At 36.6% G+C, this 19,909-nt stretch overlaps 1 long non-coding RNA gene across 1 annotated transcript in view; it reads left to right on the top strand.

Moving 5' to 3' along the window:
- The first annotated feature begins 1,713 nt into the window (after nt 1–1,713).
- The window catches only part of LOC143732408 (uncharacterized), a 68,202-nt gene continuing 50,006 nt past the window's right edge, over nt 1,714–19,909 (top strand). Inside the window, exon 1 of the long non-coding RNA XR_013201109.1 lies at nt 1,714–2,095. This is a non-coding gene — a long non-coding RNA (uncharacterized LOC143732408). The remainder of the gene's footprint in view (nt 2,096–19,909) is intronic.

Below are 19,909 nucleotides of genomic sequence, written 5' to 3' on the forward strand. Positions count from 1 at the left end.
TGTAGAAAGGTCTATTGGTGTAGCTTTATTTGCAGATGATGGAGCAATGTGGAAAAGGGGAAGAAATATCAATCACATTGTAAATAAGATACAACAAGCAGTGGATACAGTACACACATGGACAATTGAATGGGGATTTAGGATATCTGTGGAAAAAACTAAGGTCATTTTCTTCACAAGGAAGAAAATAAGTCAGGAGTTACAGATTCAAATATCAGGTAAGGAATTGGAAAGAGTAGAGAGCTTTAAATATCTAGGTATATGGTTTGACAAAAGATTAACATGGGCAGTTCATATTCAGAAGATGGAAGAAAAGTGTAAAAAGGTATTGAATGTAATGAGGTGTTTGCATGGGGTGGAATGGGGTGCAACTAGGAGTGCTATGCATACAATATATACTGGACTGATTAGATCAGTTTTTGATTATGGGTGTGTTGTATATGGGTCTGCTGCTAAGACAGCTTTAAATAAACTAGACAGAGTGCAGAGTCGAGGTTTAAGATTATGTTGTGGAGCCATGAAGACAACTCCAGTGGCAGCCATCCAAGTAGAGATGGGGGAGTTGCCTTTAGATCTCAGAAGAGACCAGCTTAGCCTGGTTTTTTGGGCAAACCTTAAAGGTCATAGGGAAGACCATTTGAGTCAATCTACATTGGTAGAGTGTCAAGAGAGACAGAATGGTAGAAAAAGTAGTTTTGGATGGACTATTGGACAGAAAATAAATGAGATGGAAATAGCCTTGTTGGATATAAGTCCCACAGTAGTATTTTCAAGAGTTCCTTTATGGACTCTTGAAGATCTTTCAGTTGACCTCAGTCTTTTGGAGGAAACTAAGAATGGGGATATAGATAGTAATATGGTGCAGGGGTATTTAGTTGAAAGATATGGGGATAGGATTATAATGTACACAGATGGGTCCAAAAGGGATGGGAGAGTGGGGGTGGCTTTTGTTATTCCAAAATTAAAAGTAGCAACACAAAAAAGAATTAATGATAATTTAGCAGTTTATACAGCAGAACTAATTGCTATTTTAATGGCACTCTCTTGGGCTGTGAGTAACAAGCCAAGAAGTTTAGTAGTTGCTTCAGACTCAGCGTCAGCTCTGATGAGTATTCAGAACATAAATTCACAATCTAGACAAGACATTGTTGTAGAAATTGTCCAAATGGCTAGTACATTAATTAAAACTGGAGTCAATGTTGGACTTGTATGGGTTCCTGCCCACAAAGGAGTAATAGGGAATGAGTTGGCTGATAAGTATGCAAAAAAGGCAACAGAAATGGAGTATATAAGTTTAAGCATTAAATATAGTAAAGAAGAGGTGAAATCAATCATTAAAAGAAAGATAAAGGAGAAGTGGCAAGTGTTGTGGGATAATGGTCAGACTGGTAGGAGACTATATAATATCCAAAAAAGAGTGGGGGTGAGTAGAAGTACTTGCAGAAATACACAGGAGGAGAACATCATTTCAAGAATGAGACTTGGGCATACAGGCTTAAACAGTACATTATTTTTAATGGAAAAACATGCTGATGGGAGGTGTAGTGTATGTAACACACAGGATACCATAGAACATGCTATTGAAGAATGTACTAGATATAGTAATGAGAGACAACAGTTAATTCAGCAGCTAGAAGATGAAGAGATACCTTTGAAAGTAAGATATATTTTGCTAAGGAATTCGGGAGATTTTTATTTTGGGCTTTTATTTTCCTTTTTTAGAAGAACAGGTTTAATAAAGATAATTTAAGTGTAGGGAAATAATTTATCCAGACCTACACTCCATTTCAGAAGGTGGCGGTAATGCAACCAGACGTTATTTGCCAACCGCCATAAAAACAAGAAGAAGAAGAAGAAGAAGAAGAAGAAGAAAAGTCTGTATGATAATGGATCATGACTACTCTTTGGCTGTACGTTCTGCCAGCTCAACAAAGCGCAAACGTACGGGTGAAAAAAATGACCCGAGAAGATTTTGGGACCATAGAAGAAGCAAGAGACGTGTAAACCTTGGAGAAGCCTTTGAAAGATGGCGAAAGCTTCGTGACAAGCTCGCACTGCAGAGAGATGCTGATCTCGCTTGCGTTTTAATAAACAGGTAAGTTAAGTAACCATTCAGCTAACATAATAATCGTATAATCATAGCATGCTGTATGTTTGCATATTGCATAGCGATCTTGACCACATTGAGACGCGTTTAGCTGAATACGTAGGCTATACATTTTGTATTGTATGGGCGTTTCAAACAGGCAGATCCATTTGTTTTGGGAGACTGAAACTATTTTATAAAAACTGATTTAAAAGTATATTTCTATCCCTATATTTGGTGACACGATGATGTGTAAAACGCAGATGGATTGGTTTTTATATCTAGCTGGAGAAAGTAACGTTAGCTTCATGGTAACATGTCTCTTGTTCAATTAATGTAAGGTGACCGTCACTTTTATCACCTGTTAATACGAGCTAAATATAATATAATATTGATTTAATAATGGTCTGGTAATTCATATATCTCTGAGTTCCAAAATACATGTTTATTAGAATACTAGATTAGAATGACTGTTAACTAACTGTAGCTCGCGGCTATTTCATTAGATTGACATTATATAAAGTGAAAAGCCGTAACTAAACGTAACAACAATAGAGATGTAATATAACACATTACCTCGTCAGTGAACATGTTTTCTGCTGGAGATGCCAGATTCGCTGCTTGACAGTGACAATGACAACAACTTTTTTTTATTTTTTTTATTTTTTATTTTTTATTTCCAAGATTGTATCAAAATACAGTAGATACAGATATTTCACATATACTGTACTAAATGATTACAAATCATCATCAGATATGAAAAGCATTAAAGATAACATTCATATCAATGAAATTAAAGAACACTCAATCACACATTAGAAAAATAAAAGAAAGAAAAAAAAGAATCAACAACAATGTAAAGGAGGTATACATGTATACTTAAAATACAGAAGAGGAGTTTAAATCTTTGAGGATGTCCATCGTTCTGGTTGCTTTGCGGTTTGAGAGTCCTTTCAGTGTTTCAAAATAAATCTTCATTTCAGCTTTAAAATGGTAGATGTTAGGCATCCTTTCAGACCATTTACATTTATGTATGTAAAACTTACCAAGTAATAAGATCAAATTTAACATAAAATCGTGACTCTTGTCTAAATCTTTTTTTTCATAATAAAAAAAAACATCTCTTTTCTCTAAACTTATCTTAATTCCACTCAACATATTAAATAAATATTCCACATCAATCCAGAAAAACTTCACATACATACATTCAAAGAAAAGATGTAAGAGAGTTTCAGTATCCTTTTTACAGAATGTACAGGATTCAGAAAGGTCATTTTATATCAACACCGTTTAACAAAACCTGTTTTTTATCCATTGATTGCTTATGTGGTTCACTACTGCCTCTCAAGAGTCTCAAAAAACCTACTGGTATAGCATCAAAAACAATACTGTATTCTCGTGGAGATATTGGAATCTCAAATATGTTTAAAAATTCAGTATATGTAAGTAAGAAACCCTTGTTATTTACCAATTGTGAGACCATTAGAATATCATTTTTAACCCAATTGTCGTAAAAGATTGATTTATTCTTATATTTAACCAATTTATTGTTCCAAATTAAGTGTTTGTGGGGGGAAAAGTTATGTTTGTATATAAGAAGCCAACATAAAAGAGCCTGTCTGTGAAAATTGGATAACTGAATGGGGAGCTTATTAACCTCAAAGTCGCATTTTAAAAGAAACTCTATACCACCAACTTTTTCAAAAATAAGATTTGGAATTATATACCATAGTTTATCAGTATGCTTAATATAATGTTTAATCCAGTTCAACTTGAAAATTGTATTAGAAGTACCAAAATCGAGCACATTTAAACCTCCTTGATTGTAAGAATTACATAAAATATTTTTATTTAAATAGTGTGACTTGTTTTTCCATATAAAGTTGAATAAGGTCGAATCAACTTTTTTAATAAAAGATGTTGGTATATCTAACACTTTTGCAGGATATACTAAACGAGACAGCCCCTCAGTTTTGGACAAAAGAACTCTACCTTTGAGTGATAAATCCCTCATGAGCCACATATCAAATCTCTTTTTCATTTTCACCATAAGAGGTTGGAAATTAGATTGCACTCTGTCTAATTGATTTTTACATATATTGATACCAAGGTACGTAACTTCCTCCCTAACTGGTATACCTTCAAATTCAGTTAAAGGAATATCATTGTTTTTAAGTGGGAAAAGAATACATTTTTTAACATTTAAAGATAAACCTGAAGCTTTAGAAAATATATTGAGACATTCCATAACTTTTTTAACCTGTGATATGTCTTTTAAAAAAATAGCTGTATCATCAGCTAGCTGACAACATTTAATTTCTTTATCCATAATTTTGATGCCTTCAAACGAGTCATTGTGTATATATAGAGCCAAAGTTTGCATAATCAGAAGGAATAAGAAAGGAGCTGCCGGATCTCCTTGTTTTATGCCCCTGGAAATGCTAAATCTACGAGTAGTTCCCCATGGAAGTTTAACTGAACTATTGCAATCACTATATAAAGTTTGTATTGCCCTTTTAAAGTGTTGACCAAAACCAAAAAATTCTAAAACGTCAAATAAAAATTCATGTTTTACAGTATCAAAGGCTTTGTATATATCTATAAATAAAATGTAACTATTATTGGTTATGTAATCCTTATAATCAATTAAATCTAAGATTAATCTAATATTGTTACTAATATGTCGTCCTTGCATAAAACCAGACTGACTGTCATCTATTATTGTATCTAAACATAATTTTATTCTTTGCGCAAAAATATGAGACAACAATTTCGCATCATTATTAATTAAGGTTATAGGCCTCCAATTGTCAAGAAGCAAACAGTCCTTATTGGGTTTAGGTAACAATGTAATTAAGCCTTGACACAAAGTTGGGGGAAGTCTACAAGTTTCTATAGCCTCCTTAAAAACTAATAATAAGAATTCAGAAATGTAATCTTGGAATGCTTTATAAAATTCACCTGTTAGGCCATCATTCCCTGGGGATTTATTATCTTTAAGCTTACTAATGTTCTTTTTTAATTCTTCTAGGGATATGTCTTGATCACAAATGTCCTTCTGAGTTTCATCAAGACCTTGAGCCACACTTTTTATACAGGAGAGAAAATATGAGCTCTGACAACTGTTGTGTTCGGAGTATAGTTTTTTATAAAAATCTTCCACAAAATTAGAAATTTTTGAGGGGTCTTCAGAGATCTGATCATTTATTTTGAGTTTATATATACTGTTAACACTAACATTTCTCTTTTCTAAATTATGAAAATATTTCGTATTCCTTTCACCATGCTCTATCCATTTTCGTCTAGAACGAATAAAGGCTCCCTGTGCCAGATTTTGATAGATATTGTCCAATTCAGCTTGTAATTCGAATAAAATATTGATGTCAGCTTGTGATTGCTCATCTTTTTCATAGATAGAAATTATTCCCTTGAGTATTTTATCTTGTCTCATTCTTTTTTCCTTAGATAATTCTTTAGCCCTTTCAATGGCCATATTACGAATCTGAAATTTTGTATATTCCCAATGTTTGCCATATATTTTGTCTTTTTTTGCTTCTATCAAATTTTCATTTATAATTTTTTTTGGCTTTTTCTTTGAAGATTCTATCACTCAAAAGTGTATTATTTAATTTCCAATAATTTGGTTTATATTTTATTGATTGATCCCTTATACATAGTACTAAAGTTATCAAATTATGATCAGAAAAAACTGAGGGCTCTATTTTGGTTTCTTCCACATTGTCTAGCAACTCATTTGAAATAAGCCAGAAGTCAATCCTGGATCTCTTAGATAAATTTTTGTTATTCCAAGTGAACTGGATTTGCTGTGGATTTTTAAGTCTCCATATGTCACAACAGTTTAAATGCATACACAGATTATTAAACTCTCCATAATTACTTCCTAAGGATCTTTGAGGTTGACAGTCTTTGATGGGGTCACTTATGCAGTTCCAGTCCCCCCCCAAAATTAATTTAGCGTTCATAAAGGAATTTAATAAGGTATTTATTTGTTCATCAAATTCTGCAAAAAGGAGTGTGTTTCTATGACTATTATTATGACCATATATATTACCCAAAATGAAAAGATTCTCCATAAATTCAATAACTAGAATAACCCATCTTCCTGAATCATGAACAACATTTTTAAGGATTTTTCCCTGAAAGGAGCCCTTTAATATGGCAGTGCCAGCAGATTTACTGTTTCCATAAGCCATCCAAATATTGTCTCCCCACTGATTTTTCCAGAAATTAAAATCTGAAGCTAAGGCATGTGTTTCTTGTAGAAAATAAAAATCTGCCTTGAAAGTTTTACAAAATAAAAATACAGCTTTCCTCTTAGTCTGTTCTCGTATACCCCTCACATTAAGTGAATAAAATGACAAAGACAAATTGAAAAGTAGAACAAGTTAACTAAAAGAAAAAAGAAAAACTTGAGTTTTAAATGTAACAAGAGGGAAAATGATTTTCTTCACCTTTTTAAATATTGATCTGAACAAGCAAACTTGGGATTATAAATCTGACCTTTTAACTTTCAAACATTAAATATAACAGCACATCACTAGATGCATTTAGAATACAACTGAACTTCTCAACGAAAGTCCATGGCAACTCCACTTTTAGAACGCATCAGAGCTATTATTAAGTTGGCTTGTGAGAGCCAACTTACTGATATTGTACTTAAACTTATTATTAAGTTGGCTTGTGAGAGCCAACTTACTGATATTGTACTTAAACTTATTATTAAGTTGGCTTGTGAGAGCCAACTTACTGATATTGTACTTAAACTTATTATTATTATTATTATTCTTACTAAAATTTACAACTCAATCTCCTCCTAGAGCTTTAACTCCACATACTCCAAACTCGGCTCAGACACTCAAACTGTTCTGACTCGGTATGCTATATCTTTTCTAACTGATCGGACTTACGGTTTTCCTAAAAATGACGATCAAACTCGGAAAAAATCCCATTGACTTAACATGGCGGAATGTTCAGATTTTCAAACTCCCCAACTGTCAAAAATTCAAATCTAAACTCCTTGAAGCCCTAGACTGAATCAAACTGCCATTCTATATACTATATGAGCCATTGAGACTCATTTAAACTAATAAACTCATCTATCTATGACACTTTTCTATCTACACTTAAACTCTTAAACTCATAATAAATTAATAAACTCTAAACTTGAACTCTTAGACTCATTTAAACTTATAAACTCTAAACTCATAAACTCGTACACTTATAAACTCATACACTTATAAACTCATGAATTCAAACTCTTATGAACTCAAACTCATAAATTAATAAACTCTGAACTCTTACTCATTTAAACTTATAAACTCATAAACTCGTACACTTATAAACTCATGAATTCATACACTTATGAACTCATGAATTCATAAACTTATAAACTCATACACTTATGAACTCATGAATTCATACACTTATGAACTCAAACTCATGAATGAATAAACTCTGAACTCTCACTCATTTAAACTTATAAACTCATAAACTCGTACACTTATAAACTCATGAATTCATAAACTTATGAACTCATGAAATCATAAACTCATAAACTCGTACACTTATGAACTCATGAATTCATACACTTATGAACTCAAACTCATGAATGAATAAACTCTGAACTCTCACTCATTTAAACTTATAAACTCATAAACTCGTACACTTATAAACTCATGAATTCATAAACTTATGAACTCATGAAATCATAAACTCATAAACTCGTACACTTATAAACTCAAACTCATAAATTAATAAACTCTGAACTCTTACTCATTTAAACTTATAAACTCATAAACTCGTACACTTATAAACTCATGAATTCATAAACTTATGAACTCATGAAATCATAAACTCATAAACTCGTACACTTATAAACTCAAACTCATAAATTAATAAACTCTGAACTCTTACTCATTTAAACTTATAAACTCTAAACTCATAAACTCGTACACATAAACTCATAAACTTATAAACTCATGAATTCATACACTTATGAATGAACACCCTAACAACAACATAGCAACCATCCAGCACACCCTAGCAACCACCCAAAATACCTTAAAACACCCTGGCAACACCCTAGCAACCACCCAAAATACCTTAAAACACCCTGGCAACACCATAGCAACTACCCAAAATACCATAGAACACCCTAGCAACTGCCTAGCAACCACCCAGAACACCCTAACAACCACCCAACATACCTTAAAACACCATAGCAACACCATAGCAACCACCCAAAATACCCTAGAACACCCTAGCAACTGCCTAGCAACCCCCAGAACACCATAGCAACTGCCTAGCAACCACCTAGAACACCCTAGCAACCACCCAAAATACCTTAAATCACCCTAGCAACACCATAGCAACCACCCAAAATACCCTAGAACACCCTAGAAAACCCTAGCAACCACCAGAACACCCTAGCAACTGCCTAGCAACCACCCAGAACACCCTAGCAACCACCCAAAATACCTTAAATCACCCTAGCAACACCATAGCAACCACCCAAAATACCCTAGAACACCCTAGCAACACCATAGCAACCACCCAGAACATCCTAGCAACCACCCAAAATACCTTAAAACATCCTAGTAACACCATAGCAACCACCCAAAAAAGCCTAGAACACCATAGCAACACCATAGCAACCACCCAGAACACCCTAGCAACTGCCTAGCAACAACCCAGAACACCCTAGCAACCACCCAAAAGGCGTTAGAACACCCTAGCAACACCATAGCAACCACCCAGAACACCCTAGCAACTGCCTAGCAGCCACCCAGAACACCCTGGCAACCACCCAAAATACCTTACAACACCCTAGCAACACCATAGCAACCACCCAGAACACCCTAGCAACTGCCTAGCAACCACCCAGAACACCCTAGCAACCACCCAGAACACCCTAGCAACTAATATAAACTTCAAACTACTTTAAAATTCAAACTACTTTAAACTTCTAACTACTTTAAACTATAAACTAATTTAAACTTCAAACTACTTCAAACGTCAAACTACTTTAAACTTTAAACTAATTTAAACTTCTAACTACTTTAACCTTTAAACTAATTTAAACTTATTTAAACTTTAAACTAATTTAAACTTCAAACTACTTTAAACTTCGAACTACTTTAAACTTCAAACTAATTTACACTTTAAACTAATTTACATATTAAACTAATGTAAACTTCAAACTACTTTAAACTTCTTTAAACTTTTTGGTCCAAACTTTCACAAGCCAACTTAAAGTTTGTCTCTCGACGAACTTTTTCTAGTTAGTGGTGCTTGCCTATGGCAAAGCAACACTATTGTTATCTCACATACTTATTATTAGTGGTGCTTGCCTATGGCAAAGCAACACTATTGTTATCTCACATACTTATTATTCTTATTCTTATTCTTATTCTTATTCTTATTCTTATTAGTGGTGCTTGCCTATGGCAAAGCAACACTATTGTTATCTCACATACTTATTATTCTTATTAGTGGTGCTTGCCTATGGCAAAGCAACACTATTGTTATCTCACATACTTATTATTCTTATTCTTATTCTTCTTATTCTTCTGGCCACTTTTTGACGCGCTACTCCTCCCGCAGTTTTTGTCACAGACCCACGAATGAGGCGTCAAAACGTGCGGCCTGTTCGGGAATGGTGTGCTATGACTTTTATAAGGGATCGGGGGTACGATGTTCGCCCCAGGGGCGAAAAACCGCCCGAAAAATCCCATAGACTTAACATTGCGTCAAACTTTGACGAGTCGTAGCTCGGAACGAGGATGTCGCAGAAACGTGTAATTTACCACATTTGAAGAGGCTGACAGACTCTGTAAGAACATACCACACAATGGGGTAAAAGTTGCACCCCTGGGGGGCAGGAGCTGCCCAAAGTTTCCCCATTGACTTACTATGGTGTAGGACGGCCCATGAAATGGGCCGTCCTACACCATAGAAACCGCTTTTATATTGAACATAACTCTGGATCACAGTGTCGTAGAGACAAAGGGGCGGGCTCATTTTACTCAGACAACCAATCAGTCTCTCAGGATCATTGTGAAGCTATCAAGCCACGCCCTAGCAACCATTTAGAGCACCTTAGCAACAACTCCCATAGACTTCCATTGAAAGAGATCGAAGGGATATCTCTGGACTGAATTGTCATAGAAACATGAGGGTGGTCTCGTTTGACTCGGGGCAGCAAACAGCCAATCATGAATCACCTCAACACTTCCTAGCCACGCCCTAGCAACCATTGTCGAGCACCTTAGCAACCAAAATCCAAAGAGGGATATCTTCCATTCTGAATGTCACAGAGGCATGGGAGTTGGTTTATATCATTCATACTGACAAGCAGCCTTTGGAGTTTCATGATTGGCAGCTGCCAAGCCACTCCCTAGCAACCAAACAGAGTACCCTAGCAACCATTTTGCAAGACCTATATCTCTGCATCAAAACATCGTATAGAGATGGGGGTTGGTTTATACATTCACATTGACTTTGGAGCTGCATGATTGGCAGCTGCCAAGCCACTCCCTAGCAACCAAACATAGTACCCTAGCAACCGTTTTGCAAGACCTATATCTCTGCATCAAAACATCGTATAGAGATGGGGGTTGGCTCTTTTTACTCATGCTAGCAAACAGGACTTGCTACATGCTAAACATGCTAGCAGTGAATAGCTACATGCTAATATTGATTAGCTAAGTGCTAAATCATGCCAATAAAATGCTACAAACTCAACAGTAACCATCTTTGACAACTACCAACCACCTAGTAACACCATAGCAACCACCCAAATTACCCTAGCAACACCCTAGCAACCACCCAGAACACCCTAGCAACTGCCTAGCAACGCCCTAGACACCACACAGAACACCCTAGCAACCGCCTAGCAACCACCCAGGATACCCTAGCAACCGCCTAGCAACACCCTAGCAACCACTCAGAACACCCTAGCAACCACCTAGCAACACCCTAGCAACCACCCAAAACACCCTAGCAACCGCCTAGCAACACCCTGGCAACCATCCAGAATACCCTAGCAACCGCCTAGCAACACCCAGGCAACCACCCAGAACACCCTAGCAACCGCCTAGCAACGCCCTAGCAACCACCCAGAATACCCTAGCAACCGCCTAGCAACGCCCTAGCAACCACCCAGAATACCCTAGCAACCGCCTAGCAACACCATAGCAACCACCCAGAACACCCTAGCAACCACCTAGCAACCACCCAGAACACCCTAGCAATGCCCTAGCAACCACCCAAAATACCCTAGCAACCAACCAGAACACCCTAGCAACCACCCAGAATACCCTAGCAACCACCCAAAACACCCTAGCAACCGCCTAGCAACCCCCCACAATACCTTAGCAACCGCCTAGCAACCACCCATAACTGCCTAGCAACACCCTAGCAACCGCCTAGCAACACCTTAGCAACCAACTAGCATCACCCTAGCAACCGCCTAGCAACCACCCAGAATACCCTAGCAACACCCTAGCAACCAACCAGAATACCCTAGCAACCGCCTAGCAACACCCTAGCAACCAGTAGAATACCCTAGCAACCACCTAGCAACCTCATAGCAACCACCTAGCAACCTCATAGTAACCACCCAGAACACCCTAGCAACCACCCAGAATACCCTAGCAACCGCTTAGCAACACCATAACAACCACTCAAAACACCCTAGCAACCGCCCAGCAACCACCCAGAACACCCTAGCAACGCCCTAGCAACCACCCAGAATGCCCTAGCAACCACCCAAAACACCCTAGCAACCGCATAGCAACCACTCAGAACACCCTAGCAACCACCTAGCAACCACCTGAACAACATGAATAAGCCATATCTCAGCACCAGAACATAGTACAGACATGTTTGTTGCCTCGTATGCAATCATGTACCACACCCTAGCAACCGAGTGGCGAGTTTTGCCACTGCAAGCACCACTTCACATTTTCTTCTGGAAATGTACATTCTAGTTAAGTTGGCTTGTGAGAGCCAACTTACTGATATTGTACTTAAACTTATTATTATTATTATTATTCTTACAAAAATTTACAACTCTATCTCCTCCTAGAGCTTTAACTCCACATACTCCAAACTCGGCTCAGACACTCAAACTGTTCTGACTCGGTATGCTATATCTTTTCTAACTGATCAGACTTACGGTTTTCCTAAAAATGACGATCAAAGTCGGAAAAAACTCCCATTGACTTAACATTGCGGAATGTTCAGATTTTCAAACTGGCCAACTGCCAAAAATTCAAATCTAAACTCCTTGAAGCCCTAGACTGAATCAAACTGCCATTCTATATACTATATGAGCCATTGAGATTAATTTAAACTAATAAACTCATCTATCATGACACTTTTCTATCTACACTTAAACTCTTAAACTCATAATAAATTAATAAACTCTAAACTTGAACTCTTAGACTCATTTAAACTTATAAACTCTAAACTCATAAACTCATACACTTATAAACTCATGAATTCAAACTCTTATGAACTCAAACTCATAAATTAATAAACTCTGAACTCTTACTCATTTAAACTTATAAACTCTAAACTCATAAACTCGTACACTTATAAACTCATGAATTCATACACTTATGAACTCATGAATTCATAAACTTATAAACTCATACACTTATGAACTCATGAATTCATACACTTATGAACACAAACTCATGAATGAATAAACTCTGAACTCTTACTCATTTAAACTTATAAACTCTTAAACTCGTACACTTATAAACTCATGAATTCATAAATTTATGAACTCATGAAATCATAAACTCATAAACTCGTCCACTTATAAACTCATGAATTCATACACTTATGAACTCAAACTCATAAATTAATAAACTCTGAACTCTTACTCATTTAAACTTATAAACTCTAAACTCATAAACTCATAAACTTATAAACTCATGAATTCATACACTTATGAATTTTCATAAATTCATACACTTATGAACTTTTAAATTCACAAATAGTTCACCATAGCAACCACCCAGAACACCCTAGCAACTGCCTAGCAACCACCCAAAATACCATACAACACCCTAGAATACCCTAGCAACACCATAGCAACCACCCAGAACACCCTAGCAACTGCCTAGCAACCACCCAAAATACCTTAAAACACCCTAGCAACACCATAGCAACCACCCAAAATAGCCTAGAACACCCTAGCAACCATCCTAAATAGCGTAGAAAACCCTAGCAACACCATAGCAACCACCCAGAACACCCAAGCAACCACCCAAAATACCTTAAAACACCCTAACAACACCATAGCAACTACCCAAAATACCATAGAACACCCTAGCAACTGCCTAGCAACCACCCAGAACACCCTAACAACCACCCAACATACCTTAAAACACCATAGCAACACCATAGCAACCACCCAAAATACCCTAGAACACCCTAGCAACTGCCTAGCAACCCCCAGAACACCCTAGCAACTGCCTAGTAACCACTTAGAACACCCTAGCAACCACCCAAAATACCTTAAATCACCCTAGCAACACCATAGCAACCACCCAAAATACCCTAGAACACCCTAGCAACCACCAGAACACCCTAGCAACTGCCTAGCAACCACCCAGAACATCCTAGCAACCACCCAAAATACCTTAAAACATCCTAGTAACACCATAGCAACCACCCAAAAAAGCCTAGAACACCATAGCAACGCCATAGCAACCACCCAGAACACCCTAGCAACTGCCTAGCAACAACCCAAAACACCCTAGCAACCACCCAAAAGGCTCAAAACACCTTAGCAACCACCCAAAATACCCTAGAACACCCTAGCAACCACCCAGAACACCCTAGCAACCACCCAAAATACCTTAAAACACTCTAGCAACACCATAGCAACCACCCAAAATACCATAGAACACCCTAGCAACACCATAGCAACCACCCAGAACACCCTAACAACCACCCAAAATACCTTAAAACACCCTAGCAACCACCCAAAATACCTTAAATCACCCTAGCAACACCCTAGCAACCACCAGAACAACCTAGCAACTGCCTAGCAACCACCCAGAACACCCTAGCAACCACCCAAAATACCTTAAATCACCCTAGCAACACCATAGCAACCACCCAAAATACCCTAGAACACCATAGCAACCACCCAGAACACCCTAGCAACCACCCAAAATACCTTAAATCACCCTAGCAACACCATAGCAACCACCCAAAATACCCTAGAACACCCTAGCAACCACCAGAACACCCTAGCAACTGCCTAGCAACCACCCAGAACACCCTAGCAACCACCCAAAATACCTTAAATCACCCTAGCAACACCATAGCAACCACCGAAAATACCCTAGAACACCCTAGCAACACCATAGCAACCATCCAGAACACCCTAGCAACCACCCAAAATACCTTAAATCACCCTAGCAACACCATAGCAACCACCCAAAATACCTTAGAACACCCTATTAACACCATAGCAACCACCCAGAACACCCTAGCAACCACCCAAAATACCTTAAAACATCCTAGCAACACCATAGCAACCACCCAAAAAAAGCATAGAACACCATAGCAACACCATAGCAACCACCCAGAACACCCTAGCAACTCCCTAGCAACCACCCAGTACACCCTAGCAACCACCCAGAACACCCTAGCAACTAATATAAACTTCAAACTACTTTAAAATTCAAACTAATTTAAACTATAAACTAATTTAAACTTCAAACTACTTTAAACTTCAAACTAATTTACACTTTAAACTAATTTACATATTAAACTAATGTAAACTTCAAACTACTTTAAATTTTCTGGTCCAAACTTTCACAAGCCAACTTAAAGTTTGTCTCGACGAACTTTTTCTAGTTATTATTATTATTCTGTCAAAAATTTACAACTCTATCTCCTCCTAGAGCTTTAACTCCACATACTCCAAACTCGGCACAGACACTCAGACTGTTCTGACTCGGTATGCTATATCTTTTCTAACTGATCGGACTTACAGTTTTCCTAAAAATGATGATCAAAGTCGGAAAAAACTCCCATTGACTTAACATGGCGGAATGTTCAGATTTTCAAACTCCCCAACTGTCAAAAATTCAAATCTAAATACCTTGAAGCCCTAGACTGAATCAAACTGCCATTCTATATACTATATGAGCCATTGAGACTCATTTAAACTAATAAACTCATATATCTATGACACTTATCTATCTACACTTAAACTCTTAAACTCATAATAAATTAATAAACTCTAAACTTGAACTCTTAGACTAATTTAAACTTATAAACTCTAAACTCATAAACTCATACACTTATAAACTCATACACTTATAAACTCATGAATTCAAACTCTTATGAACTCAAACTCATAAATTAATAAACTCTGAACTCTTACTCATTTAAACTTATAAACTCTAAACTCATAAACTCGTACACTTATAAACTCATGAATTCATAAACTTATAAACTCATACACTTATGAACTCATGAATTCATACACTTATGAACACAATCTTTCTATCTCTCTTTCTTTCTTTCTCTCTTTCTTTCTAAATAATCTTTCTATATTTCTTTCTTTCTAACTAATCTTTCTTTCTAACTAATCTTTCTATCTTTCTTTCTTTCTTTCTTTCTAACTAATTTTACTTTCTATCTTTCTTTCTTTCTAACTAATCTTTCTTTCTTTCTAACTAATCTTTCTATCTTTCTTTCTATCTCTCTTTCTAATCTTTCTTTCTAACTAATCTTTCTATCTTTCTTTCTTTCTTTCTAATCTTTCTTTCAATCTTTCTTTTTTTCTTTCTTTCTAACTAATCTTACTTTCTAACTTTCTTTCATTCTAACTAATCTTTCTTTCTAACTAATCTTTCTTTCTTTCTAACTAATCTTTCTATCTCTCTTTCTTTCTTTCTCTCTTTCTTTCTAACTAATCTTTCTATCTATCTTTATTTCTTTCTAATCTTTCTTTCAATCTTTCTTTCTTTTTAGCAACCACCCAAAATACCTTAAAACACCCTAGCAACACCATAGCAACCACCCAAAATGCTCTAGAACACCCTAGCAACAACCCAGAACACCCTAACAACCACCCAAAATACCTTAAAACACCCTAGCAACACCATAGCAACCACCCAAAATACCCTAGAACACCCTAGCAACTACCTAGCAACCCCCAGAACACCGTAGCAACTGCCTAGCAACCACCCAGAACACCCTAGCAACCACCCAAAATACCTTAAATCACCCTAGCAACACCATAGCAACCACCCAAAATACCCTAGAACACCCTAGCAACACCCTAGCAACCACCAGAACACCCTAGCAACTGCCTAGCAACCACCCAGAACACCCTAGCAACCACCCAAAATACCTTAAATCACCCTAGCAACACCATAGCAACCACCCAAAATACCCTAGAACACCCTAGCAACACCCTAGCAACCACCAGAACACCCTAGCAACTGCCTAGCAACCCCAGAACACCCTAGCAACTGCCTAGCAACCACCCAGAACACCCTAGCAACCACCCAAAATACCTTAAATCACCCTAGCAACACCATAGCAACCACCCAAAATACCCTAGAACACCCTAGCAACACCCTAGCAACCACCAGAACACCCTAGCAACACCATAGCAACCACCCAGAACACCCTAGCAACTGCCTAGCAACCACCCAGAACACCCTAGCAACCATACAAAATACCTTAAAACACCCTAGCAACACCATAGCAACCACCCAAAATAGCATAGAACACCCTAGCAACACCCTAGCAACCACCAGAACACCCTAGCAACTGCCTAGCAACCACCCAGAACACCCTAGCAACCACCCAAAATACCTTAAATCACCATAGCAACCACCCAAAATACCCTAGAACACCCTAGCAACACCCTAGCAACCACCAGAACACCCTAGCAACTGCCTAGCAACCCCAGAACACCCTAGCAACTGCCTAGCAACCACCCAGAACACCCTAGCAACCACCCAAAATACCTTAAATCACCCCAGCAACACCATAGCAACCACCCAAAATACCCTAGAACACCCTAGCAACACCCTAGCAACCACCAGAACACCCTAGCAACACCATAGCAACCACCCAGAACACCCTAGCAACTGCCTAGCAACCACCCAGAACACCCTAGCAACCATACAAAATACCTTAAAACACCCTAGCAACACCATAGCAACCACCCAAAATAGCATAGAACACCCTAGCAACACCATAGCAACCAACCAGAACACCCTAGCAACCACCCAGAACACCCTAACAACCACCCAAAATACCTTAGCAACCACCTAGCAACCACCCAGAACACATTAGCAACCCACTAGAAACACCCTATCAACTTTAAATTACTTCAAACTATACTTTAAACTTTAAACCACTTTCAACTATTTAAAACTTTAAACTACTTTAAACTACTTTAAACTTTAAACTAATTTAAACTTCAAACTTCTTTAAAATTCAAACTAAATTAAACTTTAAACTACTTTAAACTTTAAACTACTTTTAACTTCAAACTACTTTGAACTTCTTCAAACTTTCTGGTCCAAACTTTCACAAGCCAACTTAAAGTTTGTCTCGACTTTCTAACTAAACTCTAAACTCATAAACTCATACACTTATAAACTCATACACTTATAAACTCATGAATTCAAACTCTTATGAACTCAAACTCATAAATTAATAAACTCTGAACTCTTACTCATTTAAACTTATAAACTCTAAACTCATAAACTCGTACACTTATAAACTCATGAATTCATACACTTATGAACTCATGAATTCATAAACTTATAAACTCATACACTTATGAACTCATGAATTCATACACTTATGAACACAATCTTTCTATCTCTCTTTCTTTCTTTCTCTCTTTCTTTCTAAATAATCTTTCTATCTTTCTTTCTTTCTAACTAATCTTTCTTTCTAACTAATCTTTCTATCTTTCTTTCTTTCTTTCTAACTAATTTTACTTTCTATCTTTCTTTCTTTCTAACTAATCTTTCTTTCTTTCTAACTAATCTTTCTATCTTTCTTTCTATCTCTCTTTCTAATCTTTCTTTCTAACTAATCTTTCTTTCTTTCTTTCTTTTCTAACTAATCTATTTCTTTCTAACTAATCTTTCTTTCTTTCTTTCTAACTAATCTTTCTATCTTTCTTTCTTTCTTTCTTTCTTTCTAATCTTTCTTTCTAACTAATCTTTCTTTCTTTCTTTCTTTCTTTCTTTTCTAACTAATCTATTTCTTTCTAACTAATCTTTCTTTCTTTCTTTCTAACTAATCTTTCTATCTTTCTTTCTTTCTTTCTTTCTAATCTTTCTTTCAATCTTTCTTTTTTTCTTTCTTTCTAACTAATCTTACTTTCTAACTTTCTTTCATTCTAACTAATCTTTCTTTCTAACTAATCTTTCTTTCTTTCTAACTAATCTTTCTATCTTTCTTTCTTTCTTTCTTTTCTAACTAATCTATTTCTTTCTAACTAATCTTTCTTTCTTTCTTTCTAACTAATCTTTCTATCTTTCTTTCTTTCTTTCTTTCTTTCTTTCTAATCTTTCTTTCTAACTAATCTTTCTTTCTTTCTTTCTTTCTTTCTTTTCTAACTAATCTATTTCTTTCTAACTAATCTTTCTTTCTTTCTTTCTAACTAATCTTTCTATCTTTCTTTCTTTCTAATCTTTCTTTCAATCTTTCTTTTTTTCTTTCTTTCTAACTAATCTTACTTTCTAACTTTCTTTCATTCTAACTAATCTTTCTTTCTAACTAATCTTTCTTTCTTTCTAACTAATCTTTCTATCTCTCTTTCTTTCTTTCTCTCTTTCTTTCTAACTAATCTTTCTATCTATCTTTATTTCTTTCTAATCTTTCTTTCAATCTTTCTTTCTTTTTAGCAACCACCCAAAATACCTTAAAACACCCTAGCAACCCCATAGCAACCACCCAAAATGCTCTAGAACACCCTAGCAACCACCCAGAACACCCTAGCAACCACCCAAAATACCTTAAATCACCCTAGCAACACCATAGCAACCACCCAAAATACCCTAGAACACCCTAGCAACACCCTAGCAACCACCAGAACACCCTAGCAACTGCCTAGCAACCACCCAGAACACCCTAGCAACCACCCAAAATACCTTAAATCACCCTAGCAACACCATAGCAACCACCCAAAATACCCTAGAACACCCTAGCAACACCCTAGCAACCACCAGAACACCCTAGCAACTGCCTAGCAACCACCCAGAACACCCTAGCAACCACCCAAAATACCTTAAATCACCCTAGCAACACCATAGCAACCACCCAAAATACCCTAGAACACCCTAGCAACACCCTAGCAACCACCAGAACACCCTAGCAACTGCCTAGCAACCACCCAGAACACCCTAAGAGTTCTCTCTAAACTTGAACTCTTAGACTAATTTAAACTTATAAACTCTAAACTCATAAACTCATACACTTATAAACTCATACACTTATAAACTCATGAATTCAAACTCTTATGAACTCAAACTCATAAATTAATAAACTCTGAACTCTTACTCATTTAAACTTATAAACTCTAAACTCATAAACTCGTACACTTATAAACTCATGAATTCATACACTTATGAACTCATGAATTCATAAACTTATAAACTCATACACTTATGAACTCATGAATTCATACACTTATGAACACAATCTTTCTATCTCTCTTTCTTTCTTTCTCTCTTTCTTTCTAAATAATCTTTCTATCTTTCTTTCTTTCTAACTAATCTTTCTTTCTAACTA

This window comes from Siphateles boraxobius, unplaced genomic scaffold (genome assembly GCF_051911475.1).
Source record: "Siphateles boraxobius isolate OS27281-9 unplaced genomic scaffold, OSU_SipBor_1 120, whole genome shotgun sequence".
Classification (NCBI taxonomy): Eukaryota; Metazoa; Chordata; class Actinopteri; order Cypriniformes; family Leuciscidae; genus Siphateles; species Siphateles boraxobius.